Source organism: Apis dorsata, unplaced genomic scaffold, assembly GCF_000469605.1.
Source record: "Apis dorsata unplaced genomic scaffold, Apis dorsata 1.3 scaffold_188, whole genome shotgun sequence".
NCBI classification, from domain to species: Eukaryota; Metazoa; Arthropoda; class Insecta; order Hymenoptera; family Apidae; genus Apis; species Apis dorsata.
The window spans coordinates 1,246,509-1,257,372 of NW_006263473.1; the positions used below are offsets into that span (position 1 = coordinate 1,246,509).

General features: G+C 31.7%; 1 long non-coding RNA gene across 3 annotated transcripts in view; it reads right to left on the reverse strand.

The window, feature by feature from the left end:
• Window positions 1-72: 72 nt before the first annotated feature.
• The window catches only part of LOC116185455, a 230,268-nt gene continuing 219,476 nt past the window's right edge, over window positions 73-10,864 (reverse strand). For all 3 annotated transcript variants that reach the window (XR_004150310.1, XR_004150311.1, XR_004150309.1), the window contains one exon: window positions 73-211. This is a non-coding gene — a long non-coding RNA (uncharacterized LOC116185455). The remainder of the gene's footprint in view (window positions 212-10,864) is intronic.

Here is a 10,864-nt window from a genome sequence, read left to right on the forward strand (position 1 = left end):
ATAGAGTGGGTTGAACAGTCTGGCCGATCACGCTTGATCGACGCCTGATATGCCTTGGCCGCGATTCGATCATCGTTGGCTCTTCATTGCGTTTCGATATGCTTCGTTTGATTGGTCGATTGATGTTTGGCGATGTTTATCGGGCAGAGATATGAATTGATATGTACGGGTGTTGAGGCGGGGTTCCTCGGGTATCACCGCATCGTTTCACCTGAAGAATAAAATAATTTTATGATAAAACTTTTTACAATTATTCGATGAAAATTTCTAACGTTTTTAATGTATTGTTAACGTATTCGATTCATTCAAATAGCTCAAAGTTGTAATAATGTGACGAATGATTGGAAGTTGAATTATAAATAATTTTATAAATAAATTTTATGAATTATTTTTGTGTAAGAATTTGATAAAGAAGGATTTGAAGTGGGAAATAATACGACAAATTGAATATTTTTCCGCGAGCAGTGGAATAAGAACATATTGAGTCAGACAGAAGACAGTAATAAGATAGAAGACATATCTGACAAGTATAATACTTTTAGAAAATGGAGTACATGGATTCGGAAGAAGGAATATTTTGTTCAACAAAAATTCTTTAGTTTTCTTTTCTTGATGAGTAATATATCTTTTAGATAATTATAATAATCTTTCGTTGTTTTATCTTCATTATAACGTGAGAAATTTTAACAAGACATTCGATCACGTAATTATTCGTATTCTCTTTTAGAAAATGAAAATAGTGAGTAATAAATCTTAGATAAATTTTAGAAATTTTAGAAATTTTAGTAGAAAGTTCTTTAGCTATTTTTATAATTATTGTAAATGTAATATCACTTAACAATAGGAAGAATATTATTTATCTATAGAAATACAAATTTTCTTAATCATCAATCGAAAGAAATCGATAGAATTATCTTTTATTGCAATTGGATAATTAGAATTTGTTGTTTCTCTTTTATTTAAAAAATAAAAATATTACAATTTCTACATTAGTATTTTTTTTTATTTTCTACAACAAACAATTTCTATTTAATTTAAATAACTAATCAAATTTCCACATTTCACAATTCCATAAACAATCGTTAATTAATATTAAACTTTAAAATTTTAGTTCTGGTTCTAATTTCATTATCCACGAGTAACTCCAACAATGATTCGTTGTTAATATAACAACTTTCTCACGGAGGTTGATAAAGTGTCCTCGAAACAAGGTTTACGCAGTGGAGCACGATAAGAAGTACAAACTCGATTAATCAGTCGTCTCACGTCGCAACTTTTATTAATCCGGTTAAAATCTGGCTGATGAAGAAACTTGTTCCAACTTATTTAAACTGGTATTTTAATTAACGCAAAAAATCAGCGAGTTTGCCGCTCTCGTATCTTGCCACCAAAGATTAGAATGGATTAGAAGGAGTTAATGGAACGAACGTCTTTGACAACGAAGGGATGAATTTAGGCGAGGGTGGTGAAACCAAGACACGCCACGAAATATTTACTGAAGACATATTTGCTGTGCGACGGAACAACGTGTGAAGAGAGGATACACTTATAAATTAACTTACTCGAAGTAATTGAATAATACATCACCTGCCGGGATTCCATTAACCGAAAGTAAATCATCCGAAGGAATTTTCGTTTCCGGTTTCGTTAAACTTTTGATCGTATTTTCGAAACGGAAGGGCAGAAAGTGTATCGATCAGTTAACGAACTTAATTAATCAACGAGAGTCGCCGACAAATGGTGTCTAAAAAATTTTAGAAAAGAGTTAAGAGATTAGAGTTAAGTTCCATCTGCTTTAACTTCTAAATATTATTTGGAAGAGAAGAAAAATGTATTTAAAAAAAAGAATTAGATGACAATTTATATAAATGACAATTTCTTGAATATTTATCTCATGTTCATTTCACTTTGACTTGACTATTACTTTATATTATAACGATTCGATAATAAATTATTCAATATATACGTACGATTACTTTTTATCTCGAACTTACAACGCTTGACTATTCCATATTTAAATGTTTTCTAATTCAACTTTGCATGCATTATTCAATTACTTTCTATTATGGAATATCATTAATTGATATTCTTCGTTTTCCTTGCTTCTCGATTCAATTTTAAAGCATTCAATTACTTTTTCCAATCATCGATTAATTAATCATCGTCAATTAACTATTTTTAATCTTCTGATTTCAACGATTCTATTATTCAACCATCCTCTAAATCAACGATCAACTCCGTTCAGTCGGTTTCTAACTCGATCGTTCAATATTTAATCGTTCTCCAGCGCAATCGTTCGTCACCCAATTATTCTCCAACGCAATTAGCAAGCAACAACGAAATTATCATCCAATTTTCTCGGTAACTTAATTCCTTCCGCAAATAGTTACCATTACCCACGTTTTGCCACTGCCACAAATGAGTAAAACAAAGCTCGAACTCTCGTTAATGGTGTCGAAACGATAATTGTTTCGAATAACAAGAATTTCTTATCTTTCGAGTCATCAATCACCGATCGATCAGACATTCCACTTGCGTTTCAATTCTCTTTCTTCTTCCTTAAAAACTTTTTTTTTTTCTTTCTTTAAATTCAAAGTATAATCATGCACAGAACCACACACACACATATACACATAGAATTACAGAAATATATCAAATTCCACGAGTTAAACGACCTTCGAATCGCGCATTAAATTTCGTATTAAGTTCCCTCTTTAAGCGAAATTTCTTATGTTAAACGACCTTGACGATCCATTCCCAAGAATCGTTAACCAGAACGAATTACGGTAAAACTTTCGAGAGCGCGTTAACGCTCGTTATCGCGAGTTCAAGGCGAGCGAACGGTTTCCAAATAAGCATGGACACACACGTTCTGGAAACACGTTTGGCCGCGTGCCGTGCTGTTCCAGAGTACGACAACGAGCGAGGTTGGAGAGTCGTAATGGTGGTAACGTCACCATTGAAAAAAAAGAAAGGGCGAAAGAATCGCACGAACGCAATCTTCGCTCGTAATCGGGCATTAGAATGGCCACGTTTCGGAATTGGAAAACAAAAGATACGAGGTGCACGCGTATTCACAGCGCGAGCGTCGTATACCGTTACGATCTATCGACGCGGTCTGCTGCATTCTGAAAATTTCTGTGCTCCCGGTTCGCGAAGAACATGAGAATAATCTTTCTCGAACGAGCGTGTCATTCGAACATTTGGCGCGATTAGAATTTATAATTCTTTATAATTTGCATTATTTCTTCTTTTTTAGCATGTAAGTTTAATCGTATTTTTATAATGATAAATTGAAATAATAAATAAATAAGAGAAAAATATTTGTGGAACTATAGGAGAAGAAAATTATTATATTATTATTATTATACAATTAAAATGTTAAATGTTTAAGACGAAGAAGATTTACTTAATATTAAATTACTTACTTATACTAAAATATATTATTAATCAAAATAATTTGTCGTTTAAATAATTAAAAATAATTAAGATAGTTGTTAGGAAAAATATATATCTGCTACAACAAATCTATACAAACTTTTGAAAAAAGTATACTTTTCGAATCTTTTTTGAAATGATAAATAAATAAGAGAATTATAAGAAAAGAAAATTATTATACTATTATTATATACAAATAAAATATTAAATATATTGTCTAAGATTTACTTATTAAAATATATTATTAATTAAAGTGATTCGTCGTTTAAATAATTAAAGATAATTAAGATAGTTAATTGTTAGGATGACGTATATATATCTGTTACAACAAATCTACACAAATTTTTAAAAATTGTACACTTTTCGAATCTTTCGAATTTTAACTTCTCCAATCTCCAAGAATAATCGTTAATCGATTCATCGATATCTATTCTCCCTTCCCCCTTTCCCCCCGTGATACGACAAACACGACAAGATAACGTATCCTCACCGTCTCACCGTCTAAACGAAATTCAATATGGAGGCGTGCGAGCAAGCCCGGAGCGATTCCATCTTGGCGAAACGAAATTGTTTCATTCGACGGCTCGTTACGCGGATAATACGAGACTAGTGGCGGCAATGAGATTAAATCCTGCTTCATAGGACGGGAAGAGAGACGGGCAATTTTGTTGGCGTATATTTCAATTAAACAAGCCCGCGTGATCACACGACCGAATTACGAATTTCCTGCGAGGGCGCAATTCCAACGCGCGCGCGCGCGCGCCGCGAGCGGATCCGCGCGAATCCCGGCGCATAGATGGATACCGTGTCGAGTTAACGAGATTCTGAAAGTTTAAAGGGTATCAGGTATGCCTCCCGTGCCGCGCGACTCTCCTGGAATTTGCGCCGTTCGGAAATGGGATGATCATTCTTTCAAATCTCTCGCGTAGGTAATTTCGCGAGAGTGGTGACTCTTCTCTATTCGTTTCGCCGCTAAATTTGTCGAATAATTATTTTATAATTATGGATCTTATTTCTTATTTCACGAAAAATGTTGTAGAAAGGAGATTGTCTCGTGAAGATATTAATCGTAAAGATTTATTGTGACGTTATTTTTTTTTTCTTTTTTATAAAATATAATATAAAATTATGATAAATAAGTTTTGATGTATGTATTATATGTTGAGTGGGATGTTGATATACACGGGAGAGAATATGTCAGGAGAATCGATTCGATGGAGACTAAAATAAATATGAAAGTCGTTAAATAATAATACAAAATATCGATTCAGGTTTTCACTTATTAAATTATACGCGGTTTGAGTTTGTCTTGAGGACGAAGATGGAGACGGAGATGGAATAACATAGAGCGCCGCACAGTGGCGGTATACGAAGATAAAAGCTATCTCACTTTATCTCCGTCTTTCTATCCTCGTCTTATATTATTCCATACATGAACATAAACTTCAATTGCTTATAATTCTAGCTCGTTAAACGTGAATTGATATCTTTGTACATCAATTTTTGTATTTATTTTGACTTCTAGAATCGAGATTTTTTAAATGTATGTTTTTTTTTTTAATATGAATTTCTTGTTTCGATGATTTTTTAAATATAATAAATTGTTCTTATTAATTATTAATGATATATTTGAATATTTTTCCCAAACTTGTCACAAGAAAATTTTTTTACAATACAACGAATAAAATATTGTATTTCACAAATAGGACATGTCGCGTGTCGAACATAATACAACATGCAACGTTTAATTAGAACGAGACTATAGAAAACCGTGTTCTGCCTACAACAGATCGTTCTAATCGATACGTGATTTAGCGTTCGCATGCGAAATATTAGAATACACGTGAACATACAAGAGAGCTTGACCTATATCGAACGTACGTGAGATATAGGGAATACAATGTGCTTATACGTGATTTCATGTTACATGGTAAGAAGAAATAAATCCTCTTTAATCGGACATCGTATTATTGTTCAACGTTTGATGTCGAGAATGTATTCATGAATTATTTTTGCATGTTAATTTGTGCCAATTCTTTAAAAGATTAAATAAATGTGTTTTCGAATTTTTTGATTTACGTATTATTTTATTATATTGTATTAAATTATTTTATTCTAGTTTTTAGATTCTTGAAAAATAAAATATGAGATTATAAAATATAATTTTAAATATTATTTTTTAGAATAAACATTATCTAGACTTCAAATTAATACTAAAAATTATTTAAGTAGATATTTTCAATACTTTATTCGTATTACGGTTTTACGTATTACGGTAAAATTGTTTTCTAATAAGAACATTTTCTATCTTTGATATTAAAGTTCGTTTTAATTAAGAAGTTAAGTGAGTATATCAAAACTTGCTTTCACGTTTTAATTTGGTTTATTAAAAATATAAAAAAATATGGTAAACTTATAAAAGAAAATAGAAAGGAAAAAAAAAAAGAAGAAATTTCTAATAATAAAATTTAATCATTCAATGGAATGGAATGGAAATAAAATTATTAATAATATTACATAATTATTAATAATATTGTATAATTGAAGAATGACAGAAAATAATTCGTCCCATAAATGTAATAATATAAAATACTCAGCAAATATTAGTCTAATAGTATTAAACAAGTTAAAATGCAATATTATTCCATACATGAATATCTATCTTTACGTCGACTGTGTTATTAATCTTCTCGTCACATGTATTATCATTATATTTACATTAAATATAATCTTTCTTCATTCAAAACATTCCTGACTATTAAAAGTAGAATATTCGAATTAAATTCCTTCTTTACCTTTAATGCAATATCATGAATTATTTTAAGTAAATCAATCAAGATTATTTGTTTAAGAAATATATAAAAATATAATTTATAAATCTTGAAGGATCTCGAAATAGCTATTTATTAACTTCAAAAATTGTAGGCAGTATACAGTTAATATAAAAAGAAAAAAGGAAATCAGCTGCAGTTCTGCAAGATCTTAAAGATTTTAGATTGAATTTAATTAGTTGTAAAATTAGTACGTAGTTTCTTATTCCGTAATCATTCTATGCATAATTATGCAGAACAGCGTATATACCTGACCGATTTCGATGAGCTTGAAACATTTATCAGAGTAACAATCTCTCTATATCAAGGCTACCAAAAAACTAAAGACCAGTAAAATTAATTTTTCCTTGATCCACATCAACGTTTCTCGATCACGACTCCATATTCGCTTTAAATTTTTAATAAACCGACGAAATTAAAACTACTTTAATTTTTTTCAAACTACTTATATCACCAAATCTCTCGAAACAAATTTGAACTGCGTCCAAATATTTTTATTTCCATAACATACCATCTACCAGTTTTTTAAAAATTTAATTATCATCATAAATATTCGAGACGAACTAATAATTTATTTATCATTCATCATAAATCTGATCATAAAACTCTAAGAAAACAAACAATTACCGTAAAAGAAAAAAGTAGAGCTTATCACTACACGAAACCAAAAAATAAAATTTCCAATCCAAAACAAAATTCGCATTCATTTCAAAAAAGATACAAAAATCCAATTTCATCCATTAAACCACCATCTTCTCTCTCTCTCTCTCTCTCTCTCTCCCTCTCTCTCTCTCCCTCCATCTTGTTATTCGTAAACTCGTAACCATAGTTGCACAACGAGGGCAGAGAAGACAGGAGCGCGGTATCGGCGACACGAATCGCAAAATTATTCGCGATAAGCGCCTCTCGAGGGAAAAATCTCGCGACGCACGCAATCTCAAATTGTCTGAAATCGTCATCTGGTTATATCGTATCGAGCGAATCGTTGGCATTCGTTGGATGCTTGCATGCGAGGGGGGAGAGACGCGAGAGAGGAGCACGGTTGGAAGAAGATTCTCGAAGCGGTAAGCTTCGCGGGAAAGGTTGGTGAGGGCCGCGACCGTATGCACGTGCACGTCCAAAGATGATTCTGAGGATTTGCGAAAAGGCAATGGACTCTTCTTCGTGGAGATGCGCGCATCCCTCGATGATCGAGAACGTTCAAGAGGGTGAGTATGTTTCTTGGATTTGGAATACGATAGTAATGACGGTAGTGATAGGTTTGATATCAGTGTTTTGACGTGATTTTTGATGTATTAAAAAAATTATGAGAATTATGGCTTGAAATCGATGCTTTGTATCGAATGTTTAATGCTGTGAATACGTAGGAATTGGAAAGAAAATATCTCAAGAATCTTAAAATTGATTCCGATTTGTAAAAATTAAATTAATGAGATAAGAAAGAAAAAATTGAGGTTAACGAATTGTATATATATTTATGTAGATATATTTCTGGTAAACGAAATTGTAAAGTTTTGTGTTTTAATAGAAGATTGTTATATATAGATTCTGTATATAAGTTCTGTAACGAATGAAAATGATTAAAAGTACCAAAGCTTGATTTGAATAAGTGTAATGTAATGGAACTTGTGCGTGATACAAGTACCGTAATTCTGATGTATCAAACAATGTTGGTTTATATAAGATCTCGGTATTACCAGATTTATGGCAAGCAATATAAAACATGTAATATTAAATCAATATTCATATAGTCTTAGGTATTCGTAAATCCCTTCTTCTCACGCAGTAATTAATTTTATTTTTCATACGGAGATATTAATGTCATATATATAATATATAAGATATAATCAATAATATATTATAAAAAATATAAATATACTGTTATTTCATTAGAATTTTTTTAAAATTCAAAAATTTTATGAATCTTGATATTCTGCTTTCTAAAAATAAACTCTTTAATAATTCATTAATACTTTTCTTTTGCAATTCTTTACATCCATAAATAATTTAAATATAAAAAAAAAAATTTTCCTTCTTTATATTTCTTTCACATTATTTATACAACAAATTATTTAGCTCGTAAAGAAAATCCACTTGCACGACACCTTACACCCCTGAACATCACGAATTTCATAAAATTTAGAAAACGACAGATGGGTAGTTATCCACGTAGTATTTCCACTCAGTCAAAAGAGAACAATTTCTATCCAATTACATCGATCGAAGATTTTTCACGGCTCGCCCATGCGGAAAACTCTCTTTCTCAGCCTTGAAAAGTGTCGTCGATAATAACAGCCACTAAAACCGAACGAACCACTTGGCCACGTAACGTTCCTGGCAGTCGTTCGTCCAACAGATACTTCTCTACCCTCGGGCAAACACGTGCAGCTACTCCAGACACGATGCTTTCCCTCCATTTTGCCGGAAAATGGAGGTGTCGCGGACGTGGAGCCGGCAACGCGATGAGAAATCGCCCTGTTCGAATTGTTGGAAATATAATAATTCGGTGGCAATTGCTCGGACTTCGATAGTCGATGTCGTTGCACGGCGAGTATATAACCGATACTTGATCGATTCTTCGTAGATTTGAGTTCTATTGAAGAAATTTCGAACGATCGAAAGGAACATGAATGTCTGGCTCGTTTATATTTCGTTATCGAGTTAATTTCGCGTGAAGTGAAATAAATTGATTTTGTGAGATTTAATGGACGTTTAAAAGATCTAGAATCTTTGGAATTTTTGAAATCTGACAAGTGAAATTTTAAAATCTGAATTTTTGCATTTTCATTTTTTAAATATTTTAGTTTTGATTTAGTTTTAAATTAAATTCGATTTTTATATATTTAAGTTCGTTAGGAGTTTGAAATAAATTCACACACACGACGAATATGAAGCAACGAATCATAAATATTAATCACTTTCGATTGGAACGAAATCAAATAATCTATTTATTTAATTATAGAGTTAATCGAAGTGAAATATACATTATCATTTTATTATAAGTTAATTTTAAACAATGGAATTATGATAATTTATACGTAGAGATATTGTTCAAAATTAATTATTTCTAATGGAAGATTGGCTACTCTATTTTTGCTTGGAGCTAATCGTGTGTAAATTGAAATTTACACCATTAGCCGCACTGCGATATAGTTATTCGTAGGTTAATTTTGAATCGCATTACTATTCGTTTATTTAATGTCCCCGTAGCGTCAAAATTCATATTACTTATTTCAAATGGATGCAATATTAAATATCGTGTCTCATATGACGATTAATTTTAGCACTAATCGAATAATATTTATATAATCAAAAAATTTATTTTAAAATTATTAATTAATTATTTACAATAATGATCGTGCAATTTTATAAATATTCACTTAACTTTTTTTAAAATTTAATACATTTTATTCTTGAAAAGATTATGTCTAGAAATTTTTAGTTCCCATTTCTCACGCCAGAGCACCAAAACCCTAGAAAATAGAGCGAAATCACTCTATCTTCGTCGCGCCACTTTCGCTCTCTCTATCTCTGTCTCGCTTTGATTTTACTTCCAATTCAAGCTTCAATTATTTATAACTTGAATGAGCTTCGATATTTAAGCTTCAAACATTTTTAAATACCAAAATTCTTATGTTCTTTTTGACTTTTAAATTCGATTTTCTTGATAAAATTTCACTTTCACAATCTTATGACAAGTCATTAATAAAAATTCGCTATTTTATATCTTACAGTGATGATCTCGTCACCGTATTTCCTTCATCTCATCGACAAAGTAATCGGTCACACGTTACACACCCCTCTCGATCTCTTGACAATATCCACCCTTTCGTGCAGATCAATTGACAAACCATTCCTTCACGAACCACGAACTCACCAACTGCATCCAATCGATTCTGTTAACCGCGTTTCTTCGTAAACACTATAGAATCGCTTCCTTGTACGAGTAGGTCACGCGAAGAAAAAAAATTTTTCTTTTTCACCGGTTGAGCGTGAGATTACATTCTCGAAACTTTATATATATTTTTATATATATATATTTTTTTTTCTTTCCTCTTCCATTTATATTTCTTCTCGAACGTTTCTCCTCTCTCTCTTTATTACCGTAGTCCCTTCCGTGTTTCGCCAAGTTGGCCACGCCCAGGATAACATCTCGGTCGCGTGTTTCTGTTTACTTGCCCTACACTTTCAACCGTGGGGTGGAGGATTTCCAACCCTTGTTAAAGCCAAATGGTGTAATGGACAGACACTTGGAGTTTCCATTTCGAAACGGTCCAATGCTCTGGCCAACATCGATATTTGGAGGAGTTACAAGAATTGGAAATGCGATGGAATTTACACGGACTCTTGTCCGTGGGGATGAGCAAACTGTGACAAGAAAATGGTTCCGTTCGAAAATTTGTCCCATTGTGGAGATATTTTTAATCTTAAACTCTCGATATTTGATCGATCGGCTTAAAGTTTAAATTTTCGAAGTGAAATTTTTTAGAATTAAATGATAATGGATAATTTTTTAGAATTTCGAGTAGGAATCATTGTGAACGATTGTGCATGTGTATATATATATATATATATATATATATATATATATATGT